Genomic DNA, 21,318 nt, shown 5'->3' on the forward strand with positions numbered 1-21,318 from the left:
TGGAAGGTTGCTCGGTTGTTGTTGTATTGAGAGGACATACGATAATGTTTAGTACCTTTATATTCCAGTTTTCTGCGATGTTGTTGATTATGCTACTGTTAACGTTGCTATTGTTGCTAATGTTTCTAATCTAGAAATCTTTTATAAATGGATCCTAAAAAATAAAGACATGGGTATATTGATTGGGCAACATTTTCTTGACACAGGTGCACCGTTTGAACGGTGACATTTTTGTTATACAATCTAGTTATTTTTTTGAATAAATTCCCTGTTATATTTCAGGAAAATGCCACCCAAGAAAGCTACCCAATCTAAAGAAAATAGTAGTAGTTTGGCGGAGGGTCTAGTTATAAATAAAATTCTAGACTTGTTGTGCCAGCAACAGCAACAACAGTTGCAGTTAATCCAACAGATTCAGTAGCAACAACATTAACAAGGAGAGCTAAACCAAACTACCAGTTTTAAATCCTTTCAGTCGGTTAAGCCCCTAGAGTTCAAGGGTGAAGTGGATCCTGTTGTTTCTAGAAATTGGCTGAAGGAAATGGAAAAGGCATTTACCCTCATACAAGTAAGTGATGATCTTAAGACCGATTATGCGAGTTACTTTCTTAAGAATGAAGCAAATTATTGGTGGGAATCCACTCGAGCGTTGGAAGGAGAAGGCCATGTTTCTTGGACAAGATTTACAGAATTATTCTTGGAGAAGTATTTTCCCGATGGTTTAAGGAATCAGTTGGAAGTCGAGTTTTAGAACTGAAAAAAGGTGAAAGAAATGTGTTGGAGTATGAGTCCAAGTTTACAGAATTGGCCCGATTAGTTCTTGAGTATGTAAGTACGGAGATTCAGAAAGCAATGAGGTTTTAGCAAGGGTTGAAGCCTGAAATTCGCAGAGGACTTGTGGCATTGTAACTCAAGACATACTCCTCTATGGTTCAGGCCGCCCTGGTAATGGAAAGTGACCAGAAGTTGGCTGTTAAGGAAGAAAGTGATAAGAAAAGGAAGTTGGAAGGTGTTATGGACAAGGCAGATCAAGGAGAATCCAGTCAAGCATTTGAGAATCGGTTTGGCCGAAACAGGAGTAAGGGATTTCGGAGACAGAGTTTATTTCAAGCTAGGTCTAGTTCTACTTCAGTTGCTTCTACTCCAGCCCAGTCAGTGAAGTTAGTAGTGGATTGCCACTCCTGTGACAGGAGACATAGTGGTTTGTGCAAAAAGAATGTGCAATGTTTCAAGTGTTGATATAAGGGTCATTATGCATCGGAATGTAAACCAGAAAATCCAGGAGTAACGTGTTACAATTGTGGAAAAGTCGGGCATATTGCTAGGAGTTGTAGAATGGTTACTCAAGATACTACATCCCAAGGGCCAACATCCAGCACAACTAGAGGTAGAACTTTCAAAAGGACCAAGAGATCAAGCGTTTAGAATTTGGACGTAGTTGCATCTGATTAAACACCCTTCGAGCTAGAAGAGTTCTATAATATCCCATATTTTCAATATTATTATTATTATTATTTGAAGTTATTTATGTGATTTTATGTGAATTTTGGTGAATTATTTAATAAGTGGAATTGATGTTTGGGTGTTTAGATGTGACATTATTTGAATATTTGAATTTTTATATGTCCAGAATAAAATATAGATAATTGTGATATTTTTCTGGTAATTTTTGGAATGTTAGATGATTTTATAATAATTTATGGAATTATTAATTATTTTCAGAATAATTACAAAATTATTTTATAAAGCCGGGAATCGTCCGACTTCAACCGTTTTTGTGTTTTTACAACCCGAAACTCTTCCGAAAACTCCTTCCTATCCTAATCTGGTAATTCCGGACATTTTCCGTGTTTTGACTTTTTCAATCCGGATTACGGTTTGACCCGTGCGCGGCCCGGCGCAAGATTTTCGATACGATAGTTATTTCGGTAATCAATAAAACCCGTATTCCTGAGAGACGGGATATTTTTACGGTTTTGATAATTATCCAATTCTGGTATTTAATTGTATCGTTTTTATAGTTACTTAGCGGCTAAGTAATCTATTTTTTGATCATTTTGTAGTTACTTAGTGGCTAAGCAACTAATTTAACGATCCAAAACGATCCAGAACGATCCAATATTCCATAAATATAAATAGTCTATTTCTTATTTCGTTTATTCCGTTTATTCATTTGCAACCAGTTAAAATACCGTAAATACAGAGAAAACCCGAGAAAACCGATACGTTCCCGAGAATCAAACACACGAACGAAGGCGTTATCGAACTCCGATTCGGGCGTGCAGCATATCAAAACGAAGCTCTCGAAATCTTCTTTCTGAATCAATCATCAGTTTCTGCCCAGAAATCATGGTAATTTTCTTATTTATTTATTTATATTCGAATTATTTAGTAATTAAATTATGAAAATTTGTTCTTGATGTTGTTGATGTGATTTAATGCTTCCATGTTGTAGAGCATGTTTTTTCTGGTCGATTTGGTATATTATACTTCAAAAATAGAGTTCAATATCATATAGAAATTAAGGTTTGATTTTCTGAAAATTTCTTGAATATGTGTTCTTAGTGTTCTTAGAGAATTCTGAAAATCAAAGTCAATTTTGAAGGTGTTATTGAACACCAAATCACAAGTATGAATAACCAAAATGAATCACATACCATTCTCTATCATTTTATATCATCAAGTCGTACCAACAGTTCTTAAATTTTAAAATCGATTTTTGGGGTTAATATTCGAATTTTGGGGGTTTATGATTTAGTGGTTTTGACTGTTTGTGATGATTGAATGTTGTTCCTGAGGTCACGAGGATTATTTTGGTATGTAATATGTTGATTTTGGTTGAGTATTTGCTGGGATCGTTGTTTCGCCAGATTTTTTCACCGGTTTTAATGGTGAAAACGCCGGAATCGAGGCTGTAATCCCCTTCGTCGTTGTTGTTACTGGGTTTGTTGATTCTGAGTCGATTTTGTGTGATTATGTCAAAAGAAATGATCACAGTACTGCTTGTTATCTGAAATCGGGGCTTCGCCGGGAATTCCCCTCGCCGGAATCTGCAGAATTATCCAGCGGGTCGGGGTCATTCTTGGTGACCTGATTAACCCGATTACTGACCCGTTTTTTTAATCAAAACCCGGTTTTAATCTTATAAACCCAGTTGCAAAAACCTGATATCTGTTTCTGGGAATTTTTATTTAAAAATAAATCAAAATTATTTTTCTTATTTACAAAATTCATTTTAAAAATCATTATTTTTAATTCTGAAAATTTATTTTAATTCAAAAATAAATCTAAATTATTTAGTTAATTAATTTTAGTTGATAATTAATAATTTAATAAGTCAATTAATTTAGATATTAATTGATTAATTAATTTAATTAGTTATTAATTAATTTTAATTGATTATTTAATTAGATTTAATTATTTATTTTGATTTAAAAATTTCTGAAAAATGGTTTCGAGCTTTAAAATATTATTTTAAATTATTTTCCAGGCTCGATAATTCTTATAAAATTATTTTCGAGTGTTCGAGCCCTATTATTTAATTATTAAATGATTCGGAGATTGTTTTTATTCTGAAAAATGTTCAAAAATTCATAATAAATCAATCGTTTTCGTCCGTTTAATACGAAACGAACGCGTACAGACTCAGAAAAATATTCCACTTTCAATAAAAATACTTTCGAGACCCAAATCCTTTTGTTTCAAAAGGTCGCTTGTTTTACGAATGATTCTGAGTCGATTATTCATCGATAAATCGTATTTTGACCCGATTTCAGTTTTAAACGTATCAAATCGAACCTTTTGGTGAACCGAGTCATATGTGATATGAATTATGTGATACGTGAGTTGTGTGCTTATGTGCTATGTGAATTATGTGGGTATGTGGATCAAGAGTCCTGTGTTTATCTGTTATATTTATGTGTGGGCTATCGTATGGGTAGACGATAGGGTTTTGGCGCGCAGTTCGTCGAGTAATTATCGTTTAGACAATTAAAGTTGTATCTTTTAATTATAGATGCGGATCTCTCGAGTTGAGCGGGACAAGACGTTGGATAAAGAATGAGATGGAATGGTATTGGGTATCTGGCTTCTAGCAATTGCAGGAGCAGCATATCAGTGAAGTGTTGAAAAGAAGGAAGGTGATGTCTTGAGATAGAATGTCAGAATAGATTCGTGTTTGCGAGTGTGACTAACTGCTAAATCTAAAAGGCAAGTACCCCTGACTTCACTTATCGTTCAAGTGATGTTTATTTCAAATCATATTATGCAAGTATCCCTATCATCACTTATTGTTCAAGTGATATTTATTTTAAATCTTTTGATGTAAGTATTGTTTTCCCTATTCAGTTCAAGATAGATAAATGTTTTACATATCGCTGAATTAAATAATTCTATTTATCCAAGCACTCTTCTGCTATTCTATGTTCAGAATAGATTTAAAAATGTTTTGGGTTTTGAGAAAAATGATTTTGTTGCAAGTATTCCTGCCCAAGTGAATGAGGGAATAAAATTGTTTCGGGTGTCGAGTATTATGACCCCTTTTCAATAAAAGGTTTTGAGATTGAATGGTTACTGATTGCGTAAGAGGCCGAAGCACCGGTCCAGCGTGAGCTATTATACAGAAGTGTAATACGGAAGTGTAATATCTTACAAGGCTTGTTATGCCTTTTCTGGCGCCCTATAGGTACCGTATGTCTTCGGGATACGGGTAGTACCTATATTAATGGTATGGCTGCGGGATACCGGTGTTGTTTCATGACTGATCATCAGGAACAGCATAGTGCATAATTTTGTTCCAATCGATATTATTATATTGTTTTTGATAATCTTATAAGGAATGATTTATCAACTGATTCTGTTTTCGAATAACGGTAAAGTGCGGTTTTGATGCAGATTTTGATTTATGCTGATACTTACGTTGTTGTTAAATATCAAAGGTGGTATTAATATAGATGAATGATGTTGACTTCAGTATGGAATATTGTGAGCATCAAAGTTCGTATTGATATCTAATTTGATATGACAATAAAATAAATATTAATTTGAAGAGTTCGGTTTTGAATACAGTTTATGATTCAATCCATAATCATTGTTTCATGTTATTGTTGTTTATGATATTTCCGTAAACACTATTTTATGAGTTTGATTCTTATCAAGATTCAAAGTATTGCTCAAGCCTTTCGTTTGAAAATATTAAGAAAAGTTTTATGGTTCAGCAATTATGATTTTAAATGTTCTGCTCTAATGCAGATGTCTGTTTTATATCAAAACAACCATATATATGTTATAATGATCTTGCTGAGCATTTCTTTCGCTCATACTTGCCTGTTTTCAAATCTAACCTCCAGTGAGGATTAGCTTGTGCTGTTTAGCTGCGTAATTCGAGGAAGCACAGAAGAAGCTTTTGGAAGCTGATTGGTCCAGGGTTTGCGGACTAGTGTAAGTTTTATTGTATAAAGTTTTTTATATTATATTATATTATAGTTTTGTATTTTATTTGGGCCTAGTATACTTCATTTCGAAGTTATACTAGTGGGTTTAGTTTTGAGTTGGAATTTATTGAAAAGAGTTTTAAAAGGTAGTGAAAAATTTATTGTGGAATTTGGATATCTTGTTTCTAAAACTGTAACCTTAAAAGATCTTGGATTAGTTTGGGGTCATAAATGATAAATATCTTCTGCTGGCATTTATTTATTGATTTAATAGGTTATTTTGGATTGAGGTTTCATCGTGACGACCAAATCCCTTGACCCCGGATTTGGGGGCGTTACAGGTTGGTATCAGAGCTGAGGTTATGGTAAACTAGAAACGAGAGTCTGTAGGAGTGTGTATAGCTATGTGAGGACGTTTGAGCTCATATCGAGTTCCTGTTGAACTATTGGATATAGTACCAACGAGTAAGTTAAGATAGGCGCATTCGTTCGAGATGGTTAAGCTGAGCTGGATGGAACTCCAGGAAGCTACAAATTCTATTGTGGAATCTTCCGAGACTATGATTTGACGACGATGAAGATTATCGATATCCTTAAAATATGAAGAATGGTCTAGAGTTGGATGACGATTCAACAGAAGAATTCAAATAGAAGATAAGTATTAAGACTTTGGCAATACCTTCTCTTTCTATAATTTCTTTTGACCTCTCCCAAAAGAGGTATCTGTTAGAAGATATATTCCCTAACACTTGTTTAATCATTTTGTTACAGAATCTTGTTTTCTGGATTTTATTTTTCTCCAGAAACATCAGCTTTGAAATCTTTTCAGTTTTATTCATTTGATTTTGGATTTCTTTGATATTATTTATTCTGACTGAGATGAACAACCCTAACTATAGGGGACACAAGGTATACCTGTCTGTGTGATAGGAGTTGGATGGGACGCCATCACTTGTGTGTGTTGTGAATACATGAAGGTTAACAACCTTTAGTAGTGTCTTAATTTGGACACGCAATACCAAGTTCATTTGATCACATTGATCTCTCAGTTATTTTTTTTTCATTTCAACAATATTTTTTCTCAAATTCAGATTCTATCCTGTTATGATATGAAATTCTATTCTTTTTGAAATTCTATGATTTTATCATTCCAAATATTCGAAGGCATGTCAATCAAGTTAAGTTAAGTTATCCTGGTCAAGTCAAAGCAGGGTTATGTAACGAGATTACCAAGAGCAACAGTGGACTGCGATGCGGTTATAATATCAGTGGCATATACCGAAGTCGGTCTGTTTCTTTATTTCTCTCTCTCTCTCTCTATCTTTCTTTCTTTTCTTTTCTCTCTCTTTCTCTCTATTCTTCTTTCTAGCGATCAGTAAAAGTGATTCTATTGAAGAATTGGTCAAAGGATATGGAAGGAACAATGGTGCGGAGTGAAGCTCCAGTGATAATTGTGTGGTATAAGAAATTGCGGTGTTATTTGGAATTTTTGAGAAAAAGTTAAGTAGGCAGTATCGGAAAGTTGGTTAGAAGACCCTTAGTGCTTTCTTCTGCTGATTCCGAGGACGGAATCCTTATAAGGGGGGTAGACTGTAATATCCCATATTTGCAATATTATTATTATTATTATTTGAAGTTATATATGTGATTTTATGTGAATTTTGGTGAATTATCTGATAAGTGGAATTGATGTTTGGGTGTTTAGATGTGACATTATTTGAATATTTGAATTTTTATATGTCCAGAATAAAATATAGATAATTGTGATATTTTTCTGGTAATTTTTGGAATGTTAGATGATTTTATAATGATTTATGGAATTATTAATTATTTTCAGAATAATTACAAAATTATTTTATAAAGCCGGGAATCGTCCGACTTCAACCATTTTTGTGTTTTTACAACCCGAAACTCTTCCGAAAACTCCTTCCTAACCTAATCTGGTAATTCCGGACATTTTCCGTGTTTTGACTTTTTCAATCTGGATTACGGTTTGACCCGTGCGCGGCCCGACGCAAGATTTTCGATACGATAGTTATTTCGGTAATCAATAAAACCCGTATTCTCGAGAGACGGGATATTTTTACGTTATTTTCGTATATAGTGTTTTATAAAAAGCTCGGTTTTGATAATTATCCAATTCTGGTATTTAATTGTATCGTTTTTATAGTTACTTAGCGGCTAAGTAATCTATTTTTGGATCATTTTGTAGTTACTTAGTGGCTAAGCAACTAATTTAACGATCCAAAATGATCCAGAACGATCCAATATTCCATAAATATAAATAGTCTATTTTTTATTTCGTTTATTCCGTTTATTCATTTGCAACCAGTTAAAATACCGTAAATACAGAGAAAACCCGAGAAAACCGATACGTTCCCGAGAATCAAACACACGAACGAAGGCGTTATCGAACTCTGATTCGGGCGTGCAGCATATCAAAACGAAGCTCTCGAAATCTTCTTTCTGAATTAAATCATCAGTTTCTGCCCAGAAATCATGGTAATTTTCTTATTTATTTATTTATATTCGAATTATTTAGTAATTAAATTATGAAAATTTGTTCTTGATGTTGTTGATGTGATTTGATGCTTCCATGTTGTAGAGCATGTTTTTCTGGTCGATTTGGTATATTATACTTCAAAAATAGAGTTCAATACCATATATAAATTAAGGTTTGATTTTCTGAAAATTTCTTGAATATGTGTTCTTGGTGTTCTTGGAGAATTCTGAAAATCAAAGTCAATTTTGAAGGTGTTATTGAACACCAAATCACAAGTATGAATAACCAAAATGAATCACAGACCATTCTCTATTATTTTATATCATCAAGTCGTACCAACAATTCTTAAATTTTTAAATCGATTTTTGGGGTTAATATTCGAATTTTGGGAGTTTATGATTTAGTGGTTTTTAACTGTTTGTGATGATTTAATGTTGTTCCTGAGGTCACGAGGATTATTTTGGTTGAGTATTTGCTGGGATCGTTGTTTCGCCGGATTTTGTCACCGGTTTTAATGGTGAAAACGCTGGAATCGAGGCTGTAATCCCCTACGTTGTTATTGTTACTGGGTTTGTTGATTCTGAGTCGATTTTGTGTGATTATGTCAAAAGAAATGATCACAGTACTGCTTGTTGTCTGAAATCGGGGCTTCGCCGGGAATTCCCCTCGCCGGAATCTGCAGAATTATCCGGCGGGTCGGGGTTATTCTTGGTGACTCGATTAACCCGATTACTGACCCGTTTTTTTAATCAAAACCCGGTTTTAATCTTATAAACCCAGTTGCAAAAACATGATATCTGTTTCTGGGAATTTCTATTTAAAAATAAATCAAAATTCTTTTTCTTATTTACAAAATTCATTTTAAAAATCATTATTTTTAATTCTGAAAATTTATTTTAATTCAAAAATAAATCTAAATTATTTAGTTAATTAATTTTAGTTGATAATTAATTATTTAATTAGTCAATTAATTTAGATATTAATTGATTAATTAATTTAATTAGTAATTAATTAATTTTAATTGATTATTTAATTAGATTTAATTATTTATTTTGATTTAAAAATTTCTGAAAAATAGTTTCGAGCTTTAAAATATTATTTTAAATTATTTTCCAGGCTCGATAATTCTTATAAAATTATTTTCGAGTGTTCGAGCCCTATTATTTAATTATTAAATGATTCGGAGATTGTTTTTATTCCGAAAAATGTTCAAAAATTCATAATAAATCAATCGTTCGTCCGTTTAATACGAAACGAACGCGTACAGACTCAGAAAAATATTCCACTTTCAATAAAAATACTTTCGAGATCCAAATCCTTTTGTTTCAAAAGGTCGCTTGTTTTACGAATGATTCTAAGTCGATTATTCATCGATAAATCGTATTTTGACCCGATTTCAGTTTTAAACGTATCGAATCGAACCTTTTGGTGAACCGAGTCATATGTGATATGAATTATGTGATACGTGAGTTGTGTGCTTATGTGCTATGTGAATTATGTGGGTATGTGGATCAAGAGTCCTGTGTTTATCTGTTATATTTATGTGTGGGCTATCGTATGGGTAGACGATAGGGTTTTGACGCGCAGTTCGTCGAGTAATTATCGTTTAGACAATTAAAGTTGTATCTTTTAATTATAGATGCGGATCTCTCGAGTTGAGCGGGACAAGACGTTGGATAAAGAATGAGATGGAATGGTATTGGGTATCTGGCTTCTAGCAATTGCAGGAGCAGCATATCGGTGAAGTGTTTAAAAAAAGGACGGTGATGTCTTGAGACAGAATGTCAGAATAGATGCGTGTTTGCGAGTGTGACTAACTGCTAAATCTCAAAGGCAAGTACCCCTAACTTTACTTATCGTTCAAGTGATGTTTATTTCAAATCATATTATGCAAGTATCCCTATCATCACTTATTGTTCAAGTGATATTTATTTTAAATCTTTTTATGCAAGTATTGCTTTCCCTATTCAGTTCAAGATAGATAAATGTTTTACATATCAGTGAATTAAATAATTCTGTTTATGCAAGCACTCTTCTGCTATTCTATGTTCAGAATAGATTTACAAATGTTTTGGGTTTTGAGAAAAATGATTTTGTTGCAAGTATTCCTGCCCAAGTGAATGAGGGAATAAAATTGTTTCGGGTGTCGAGTAATATGACCCCTTTTCAATAAAATGTTTTGAGATTGAATGGTTACTGATTGCGTAAGAGGCTGAAGCACCGGTCCAGCGTGAGCTATTATACAGAAGTGTAATACGGAAGTGTAATATCTTACAAGGCTTGTTATGCCTTTTCTGGCGCCCTATAGGTACCGTATGTCTTCGGGATATGGGTAGTACCTATATTAACGGTATGGCTGCGGGATACCGGTGTTGTTTCATGACTGATCATCAGGAACTGCATAGTGCATAATTTGGTTCCAATCGATATTATTATATTGCTTTTGATAATCTTATAAGGAATGATTTATCAACTGTTTCTGTTTTCGAATAATGGTAAAGTGCGGTTTTGATGCAGATTTTGATTTATTCTGATACTTACGTTGTTGTTAAATATCAAAGGTGGTATTAATATAGATGAATGATGTTGACTTCAGTATGGAATGTTGTGAGCATCAAAGTTCGTATTGATATCTAATTTGATATGACAGCAAAATAAATATTAATTTGAAGAGTTCGGTTTTGAATACAGTTTATGATTCAATCCATAATCATTGTTTCATGTTATTGTTGTTTACGATATTTCCGTAAACATTGTTTTACGAGTTTGATTCTTATCAAGATTCAAAGTATTGCTGAAGCCTTTCGCTTGAAAATATTAAGAAAAGTTTTCTGGTTCAGCAATTATGATTTTAAATGTTCTGCTCTAATGCAGATGTCTGTTTTATATCAAAACAACCATATATATGTTATAATGATCTTGCTGAGCATTTCTTTCGCTCATACTTTCCTATTTTCAAATCTAACCTCCAGTGAGGATTAGCTTGTGCTGTTTAGCTGCGTAATTCGAGGAAGCACAGAAGAAGCTTTTGGAAGGTGGTTGGTCCAGGGTTTGTGGACTAGTGTAAGTTTTATTGTATAAAGTTGTTTATATTATATTATATTATAGTTTTGTATTTTATTTGGGCCTAGTATACTTCATTTCAAAGTTATACTAGTGGGTTTAGTTTTGAGTTGGAATTTATTGAAAAGAGTTTTAAAAGGTAGTGAAAAATTTATTGTGGAATTTGGATATCTTGTTTCTAGAACTATAACCTTAAAAGATCTTGGATTAGTTTGGGGTCATAAATGATAAATATCTTCCGCTGGCATTTATTTATTGATTTAATAGGTTATTTTGGATTGAGGTTTCATCGTGACGACCAAATCCCTTGACCCCGGATTTGGGGGCATTACAAGTTCGATGTGATTTTAGGATCGGGTTGGTTGTCTAGTAGTAAGGCAAGGAGTGGTTTTTAGAAGAAGAGAATTATGAGTGTACAGAAGCCAATAATAAGGTAAGTTTCTAGGTGTAGAAGCAATATAAGAAGTTCTTCCAATCATGCGAGAAAAAGGAGAAATAAGCTAAGAATGTTGTTGGAGAAAAAGGATGGAATTACGAGATTGTACCGATTATCGGGAGTTTAACAAAGCGACGAATAAGAATAAATAACTTCTATCAAGAATTGATTACTTATGTGACTTAGTTTAAGAAATGTGATATTTCTCGAAGATTTACTTAAGATCCAGCCTGTGGACATGTCAAAGATTGTGAGTCGAACGAGTTATGAGCGTTGCAAGTTTGGTGATATCATGTGGAGTAACAAGTGTATGAGTCGTCTCTAAGGATTTAAAGAACATGGTGTAGGAGGAGTACTTGGATAAGCAAATTGTATTTATTGATAACATCCTCAGCTATTTAAAGAATAAGAAAGTCTGTGTGAAATGCCCAAGGATTTCCCTCCAAAGATTAGAAAGGAAGCAACTATACGTTGAGTTTTCAAGTATGAAATTTTGTCTGAGGTTAACAAATGATTCTGATTAATCCATTAACAACTACCTAAGCAAAGCCGATATGGTAAAAGACGCCATGTGTAGAAAGAAAGGATTGGATGTAACTAAGACCAATGAGGAGTTAATAATAGAATTGGAAAGAGTGGAATGTGAAGTTCAAACACCTAAAAGTGATAAGAAGTGAATATATGAGATTACTTTTCACCCTTAATTGATGGAAATGAGTAAAAAGTGCTCGAATGTTTGGGAATTAAGTTGAAAGTGAGTACCATTTATTTTCCGTAGACGAAGGGCCAAAGTGAAAAGATGATTCAAACGATATAGGATATGTTGAGAGTATCTATTTTGGATCATAAAGGAAACTGGGGTAATCACCTACCATTGTTTGAACTTTTCTATGTTAATAGTTATCAGGCTAGTAGGGGATGCTACTTTGTAAAGCCTGATATGGATATAAGTGTGGATCCCCACACTGATGAGAGGAAGTGGGAATAGAGATGTTGTTGGGTTCTGAGTTAATTCAGCACATCGAGTTCGTAGTGATATTGATTTGGAAAAGAGTTGAAGCAGCTCGGGATAGACAAAGAAAGAAAGCGAACTTGCATCGAAAAGTGTGGATATCGAAGTAGGATCATTGGTATTGACAAAAATTTCACCTTGAAGGAGATTGGTTGAGTTTGGATAAAAGGGACAAGTAGAGTTCTAAATGTAGGGAACCGTTTGAGGTATTGAGAAAAATTTTAAGGGGGAAGGATATAACGACTCGTATACTTTAATTTTATTTAAAAGTGTAATTATTAAATGATTAATTAAATAAAATATGTGTATTGCTTTTGACCACTATGTGTTGTTTTATTATTATCTTTGTGTGATTTTTGGTGCATAGGGTTGTTCGCGTAACTAATTATTGAGCTGTATTATTTTTGTTTCACTTCTAAAAGTGGTATTATGGAAGATTTATTTTCATAAATATTTGGATGGTCTCCAAAATTGTTTTTATGCTTTTATAATTACAATAATTATTTTTAGGATTTTATAAAATTTGGAAATCAATATTTCATCAATTATTTAGCCCTGTATGATTTTCTGATTTCATTTATTGGTAAAATCCGTATTTAATTTCGGAATTCTTCAAGAATTATGAAACTCATATTTATTTAAGTTTCGAATATTTTGAGAGTTTTAAAATTATTTTGGGAATTTTTGGGATTAATTTCACCCGCGTTGTTTTGTTTTATTGATGAAAGCGGGTATAAAGTGTGTTTCATAAATTGTTTTAAAATTACAAAATTTATGTTTTTATTTACGTCGGGATATTTATAACATTTTAAGATTATTTTCGTGATTTTCTGAATTTATTTTATGTGCAGCTCGGTTCTTTAATTGTAAAATACGGGTATGACTTGCGTTTCAAAATTGCTTTAAAAATTACGGAAATTTTATTTTTTTATTTTCGGGATTTTTAGAAAATTTTAATAATATTTTGATAATTTTGCGAGTTTATTTCATGTGCAATGTGGTTCGTTAAAACCCAAAGTGCGGGTCAATACCGGGCAAAAAAGGGATGCGTGTCCAGAATTAGATACGTGTCATCTTCTCAGGAGTTCATTCTACACGTGTGGTGTTGTTACTGCTGGGTTTAGAAATAAAAAAATAATAAATATATATTAAGAACAAATATATGCTCAGCATCGTCCATGTACTCCCTATTATCTTTCGAACGAACCTCTCTCGATCTCCTCTCCTCCCTATTATCGGTGGGACTCGTTAGAAAACCCAAATTTTGTCGGGCACCAATGAGTTTTTCCGCCGTCGGCAATGAGCTTTGGCTAGCCAATGGTGGACTATGATGACGCGATTCTGAGTCCTAAAATAATATAAAAAAATAAAATTAGTGATATATTTTTATTCTGGATTGAATTAGTTAATTAGTAAGTATTGTATCGGTGATTGGGAATTTTGGATTGGATTGGTGATTTATTGTAGTTGTTATTGTTGTGAACTTTGTGGTTGTGATGTCGATTTATGTCTCAAAGGATAGTCCGATAATAAAGGAGACGCTGTCTGATTTTCGGGAAATCAAACTATGGAAATACGGGAGCGTATCCGGTGATTATCGGGACGTCGAGCGACTATATAAATATATACGTATTTTATACAAAACTTGATTGTACAATATGATGAAATATTTTGCCAAAACCAATAACCCTAATTTCGTAAAGTGACGAGTATATGTGTTATCTGAAAATGAACGCCGAACTGATTCTCGAGAACGTAAACCCTAATTGTTGCGTGTATTATAATAATATATATAATATATAATTACGAGTCGGGAATCGTTATCGTCTAGATAGGTTTGTTAGCGAGGATATGTCAAGCATACCTAGATGTCTAACATAGAATCGTTCGACCCTGTAGGTGTTAGTCGAATGACTCGAGGAGTGGTGTTTGACTAAAGATAATCTAGTGATCAGTCGATGAGCTCATCAGATTCCAAGCGAAGGACCTGAGTGTCAAAGTCGGATCCAGGATAGTCTACTAGTAATGCGATAAAGCCGAGCGTCCAAGTCAGTCCAAGGTCAATTGGTATTAGTTGTAAAGCTCTGCAAGGCAAGTACCCCTGACCATTCTTTTATGGTTCAGTATATATGAATAGTTGTTGTTTTATTCTCGTAATGGAACAGAAAGGTTTTAAGTTACGTATCCCCTGTACTTTAAAATGTTGTTTAAATGTGTTTTTGGGGAAAAGTAACTTCTGAAAGTACCTAACTCTAAAATGTGATTAAAAATAGAAAAAAAGTTTTGAATACTGTGTTGTGAAAGAATTGTTTTAACAAGAGATAGGTAAAAGTGATTTGAAAATGGATAAAATGAATCAGATATTGGATAACGTTGCGTAAGTGGCTAACTCAGTTGCGCGCATTACAAAACCGATTAGTCCAGCATAGTTAATCAGAGACCTAGCTAGTCTCTGCGGATCCGGTTATTTTGTGTGAAAGCCCGATCAGCTTTCCTACACATTTTTTGTGATAGCCCGGCCAACTATCCTAGATAATTTGTATGGAGGCCTGATCAGCCGTCCCTAGATAACATCCAATACATATTTGATTGTAATTTAGTGGTTCCCGTAACGGAACAGATGATTTTGTGGTTCCAGTAATCGAACAAATGGTTTTGGGTCCCCGTAACGGGACAGATGGTTTTGTGATTCCTGTAATGGAACAGAAGGTTTGACAATGAAAATAGCATGCTAAAATTGAACTCCGATGTTTATGCACAACACATGACTATTGATTTTGTTTTACAGAGCATGCTAGTTTTGATATCCAGTTTATACCTATTTTACATGTTTCTAACAAGTTATGAATTATGTTCCTATTACTGCTTTACTTTAATCATTTTTACTTGTTATTCATATAGTGGTAGTGCTAAGAAATTGATTGCTCACCCTTGCAGAATGTTTTATGTATGTATTGCAGATGCCTAGGGGATTCTTTTGTGATAGTCATGGCAGAGTTCCAGTTCCTTCCGTGTCAGGCTCCTCTGAGGTAGTTGTGTTAGACCAAAGTGGGTCTGTTGAGTTGCTGTATTAAGATAGTATTGTCAGAATTATCTTTAGTAAATTGGTTTTGTGATGATTGTAATCTAAGTCATACTTAAACCTGGAAAAGATCTTGGTAAAAGGGGTTCTGTTTATATTATAATGTTGAGTTGGATTATGTTATGTTGTTATTATTGTTATTGATGACGTCAACTCCTGACCCCGGGGTTGAGGCCGTCACACACAGTTCTCAGATTCATTCCTTGAATCAAATCTTTGTCCGGTTTTGAAATTATAAACTTTCCAAGAAGTAATGCTGTTAATGGCGATCAATAATAAATTAGACTGGACACTAGAACCAACATATGCACTATACCCTCCTGATCAGTCAGGATACAGTGCGGATCTATACCCACCTGTATAGACCCCCTCATCATATCAAGGTACCCACGCCCATTTCTGGACTTCATATATAAAAGGTCAATCCATCTCTGGCCCTTAGGGTCCAGCTCATTCCTGGCTCTCATTATACCCATCAAGTCCGTAGAGTATATTGATATCAAATCATTTTGATTTCAAAACATCCCAATTCAGGGTTTACAAATAACCCAGAACAATTGGTATTTGCTCAAGAGATCACCAATAATCATTAGGAACAAGATCAAAAAGGTACTTTCATAGTTAAGAGTAATTGCAGCGAAATATAAAAATATTTAACTATTCTGAATTTAGAATAGGGAAGAAATACTTGCAATATATCACAAGAAAGTTCAGGGAATACTTGCCTCAGTTGATCCGCTTTTTAAGTTTCAATTATCATTATATGTTCACCTCTACTCGGTATTCACTCGTCTCATTCCCACACATAATCATGCTCTACTCTTATTATCCATGTCCGGCTTTGAATACCTTGAACTATGTGCATCTATCATAAGAGGTGCTATTTCAATTGAACCGACAATGTATAATTGTCTATCATACGCTTATCCTTCTCGTCTACCCACCCGATAATAACAGATAAGGATCATATTTTAATCAGATAACGTTTAAAAGACAGGTTAACTCGTAATTCACATAACATGTATACACAAGGCACATAATCATGTTATTTATATAATACATATTCATATAATTCATGTAACACATAAGTTGAATAGCCAAAAGATAGATCTTTAAACTTTTAGAATTGAAATCAGGTCAAAAAGGGTATTTATCGATCAATAATTGACTCGGAACGATTCGAAAAACAAATGATCTTTTTGTTACAAAAGAATTTAGGTTTCAAGAGTATTTTTATTTGAAGCAAAAGATTTTTCTGAGTCCATAGGCGTTCGTTTCATATTAAACGGACGAATGATCTATTTATTACGAATAAAATAAGAATAAATCAATTAATAATAATATTAATTTGTTTTTCAATACTAAAATATGTTTTTAAAAGCTTAAAAATAATATTTATGAATTATTTGAATTGATTATGAATAATTATATTTTATTTAAATATTTATAAAATAAAATTAATTGATTAAATGATTTATTCCATTAATTAAATCATAAATAATTAATTAAAATAAATTATAAATAATTAAATCAAATTTAGATTATTTTTATTGAAAATAATAAAAGAAAATAATTTTCTTGGAATTAAAACAATTCAGAATAATAAACCAAATTCAAATTTGGAATTAAAAATGAATTTTAGAATTTAAAATATAATTTTAGATTAATTTTTAAATTAAAACCCCAGAAACAAGTTTGGAACTCGGGAAAAGGCTTTTGAGGATCAAAAACGAGTCAGATTTGAAAAGAAACGGGTCAAAATATGATCCAACCGGATTCGGGTTGAACACTGTCGGACCAGATTTAACACAGGTTCTAGTGATGTTTACTGGATTCCGGTGGCCTTAAATTAGGTCAAAAACAACTCCATTTTCACCATTTTCAGTTGGGTTCCGTTATAAATTGCAACAATAACTCGTATTAATACCTAACATCAACAATCAACCATCTGATCGTAATTTCCGATCAAAATCTAAACTTTCAGTTTCCGGCCAAACTCGCTGTGAAGGAAAAACGGAACCAATCTTGACAAAACATAGCTCAGATCGAAGCTTATCTTTTTTATAATCTAATCCAACAATCCTTATTACTAAACAATTATACCGTAGTTCAGGAAATCAAATTAAAATTAAAGTAAAGTTATAACTCGACGGACCAAAATCGAATATAAACATGCGATATATATACATGAATCGACTCTAAATTATCTCACGAAGCTATATCTTGCATCAAGACAAACCAAATATTACTCAATCAAAAAGCCCTAATTTTGAGCAAGAACCCTAGAACTCGAATTGAAAAATTACCAATCGTTTGTTTATTTTGATGATTAAAATGGATAGAATAGATCAAGGGCTTCACAACGGTTACTCATACTTTGATTTCTGAGATCCACATCACCTTCAAACGATCGATTGATCCTCAAGAACACCAAGAACAATATTCAAAGAATTTTTAGATTTTTTTCCTGATTTTTATATAATAAAATAATAAATAAATGGTATTTATAGTTATAAAAATAATACCCCCAAAATTATTAGGGCCTAATTATATCATTTAATAAAAATAATTAGCCCAAAATTAATAATTAACGGGGAATAATTTTTAATCCAATAAATACAAAAATTATGTCAAAATTTTCCAAAAATTACAAATAATCCAAAAATGCATAAATATTAAATATATGAAAGTCCCATAATTTTATAAAATTAAGAATACGATTTTTGTGCGGTTTAACGTCCCTGTAGGGGCCAGGAAAATCATTTTTCACGAAACAAACCATTTTCTAAATTAACTGGATGTTCAGAAATTCAATATGGTATCCACCATATGATGTAAAATAAAGCCAATTGCTCTATACAAAATATCAGCTGTTAAAATGAAACCTAAATAGTATAACTTTTAATATAAATCCATTTAACCCGTAATAAAAACCCGAAAAATAACCCGAATCACACAAAACACCTGTAGCACATAACAGATTACCTTTTATGATCAATCATAACTTATAATATCATAAAACACATTATAACTCATTTAATATGACATTAAATAAATTCCCAGTTGTTACATCCTTCCCCCTTTAAAAGGATCATGTCCTCAAAATCACACTAATGATCAGATATTGATACTTTTCGAGTATTTCACTTATAATTTCTCACGTTGACCTCTCAACCTTACAACTTTCATAAACTTTAATTCTCCATATCAATCCTTCTTCAACAGCCTCTCGCTGACATAACATTTTATCAGTTGCTCATACAATCTAACTCAAGTCTCCTTTTTATACATAATGTGGCTAAATTACTCTTCCTGGTTATACACATATGAATATCCTATGAACCTGCTATATGTGTGGAGGTAAAACCAACTCACTCACAATCTTCTTGCCTATCTTACTGTCTCACAGGGACCAACATAATGCATATTAATCCTCCTTTCTTTCTAATTCTAATAATTCGTGCTCATGAACGCTTTCAACATTTACTGGTTGTTGAACCTCATTTTCCCCGTATTTCTTTGTTTAATCAGCCTAGCTTGTAATCACTTCCAGTCATATTCGAGGCTCTTCAATCGTGCCCTTACTCTTCTCGTTCATCTGCAAATGATATACTTAGACCATGGCGTCTTCGGTTTCTAAACATTCCTAAATCAACTCCGGAATTTAGAATTAAAGAGAAAATCTCAACTGGATACGATTGACGCACAAACTTATTATCATACCTAAATTTCCTTGTATCACAGTCGAATATAATTGTCGAGCAAAAATCTTTTATTATTTAGAAGAAAATATATCAATCTGGACACATCGCCCACATATTTTAATCCATATTATCATTTTATTTGGTTATAGGGAGTCCCGATATACAATTTATTGTAATTCTTTTCCCTGACATTTCGCCACATATCACGTTCATTCTTTTCTTCACGCCACATTATCAGAAAGTCATGTTCTATATTTATGTCTTGTATCATATTCTCGGAGTAACTTGAATTTCTCGTGTTATCAATGCTTAGTCAAATTCATATCCTTTAGTTTTGCCTTACCTGGTTCCCGTTCATCCATTAGTGATATATCTTATTCTGGTTTAGCCTGGTTCATAACATTTTCAATATCTCGGCCACAATCTTAAGTCCACTAATAATATCGTTCAGTTACAACCCATACTTGAATCTAATGATGTACTCCAATATCGAACTTACCTATCGAATAAAGTATTTATTAATAAGAGAACGATCAGGCTTAGTTAACATATCCATAATAATTCAAATAACGCTTCTTTCGGTTTTGGTTCTCACGTAACTTCACTACAACGTTCCTTAACGAGATGTACTCTCTTCGAAACGATTACGATAATACAATGAGCCCTTGATGTTGGCCTTGATTTTTTGGTAGATATATCATTTACTTATATGTTCCACCTTCATTCTTATACCAAGTCCACCAATACCTTGGTTTAACGTTCAGTATTTAATCGTATTCTCAAAATGAATTCTTTATCTTAGGTGGAAGACATTTCATTAAATTCTTTACTTTAGCTCTGTCATACAAAACGTCCATATCTTATATCCTGGGTAAATTTATAGAATTTTTTTATCATTCTTTAGATTCCACTCCCTTTCTTAGTTAAATTTTCATTCCTTTAGCGCATTATTTCTTCTTAGCACATGTAAATCCTTCTTTCCAATAGTACTGATGAGTTTGTCATTAGATAAACCATTTATATGGTTAACTCTGGAATGAAAGCTTTCAATTGATAACTAGTTGAACTATTTTATTATTCTTAAGAATATCACTATTCACACAGTCTTTTATTTCTAATCAATTCCAACTATTCCTCATCTCATATTAGGCTTTCTAAAATTGAAGATATATTTCAGATTATCAAGGTTTGTGCCCACTATACATCTTTTTTCCTACATAATCAATACATTTTTTTCCTTAGTCCACATGCGAACATTGTTAGCTTCTATCATACCTCAGATACTTGTATTTGTGATTTTTCCAGTATTTTAGAATAATTCTCATTACATCATCGTTCTATATTGGTATACCTTCAAGCCATTCAATAAAATCCTATTACGGATGATAAAATCTCTTTAATCATCCCACAACATTTGCATTGGCACAGTTACTAATCTCTCGTTTATTCAACCTCTCTTCTTCATTCTCTTCTTCCTTCTCTTGGCTCTTATTTTGAACCTTTAGTTCTTGAAAACGTTCTTTTCACTTGCATGTGCAAATAACTTTTAAATTTTCTTGTCTATTGCAAAAGGGCAAATTCATCTAGATAAGGTCTCGCACGTTTGCAGTAACATCTCACTAATTCCACTAAATTTCTAAGTTCTACTGGTGTCTTTACTTCCTCCAAATTTCTAATTGCTTTGATTCCAGATCTGAAAATTATGTCGGAATTTGACTTAATCCAATTGGAATCGATTTCCATCTAACTGGCCACAAATTGGTAAAATTAATCAATTAACTCTTATAATTGATCAATTGAACCAAGTGATGACTAGATAAATGAAATCAAAATCCAATTACATAAAAGTCAGTTTGGTCATAACAACGTTTTCTAGAAACCAAGATCACAATCATTTGGAGTATCACAAAAATATCAATAACATACGGAAGTATAATTTCTACCTTTAAAAGTAGGGTATCTTCTGAAAATTTGGGCAGCATCTCCTCTAAATTATGGGCTACCAGTCGGACTCAAACCGACACCAACAATCAACAACCATATCAATTCACCACTATCCACCAACCTCATCATTTCACCATACTTT

This window comes from Apium graveolens, chromosome 4 (genome assembly GCF_009905375.1).
Source record: "Apium graveolens cultivar Ventura chromosome 4, ASM990537v1, whole genome shotgun sequence".
NCBI lineage: Eukaryota > Viridiplantae > Streptophyta > Magnoliopsida > Apiales > Apiaceae > Apium > Apium graveolens.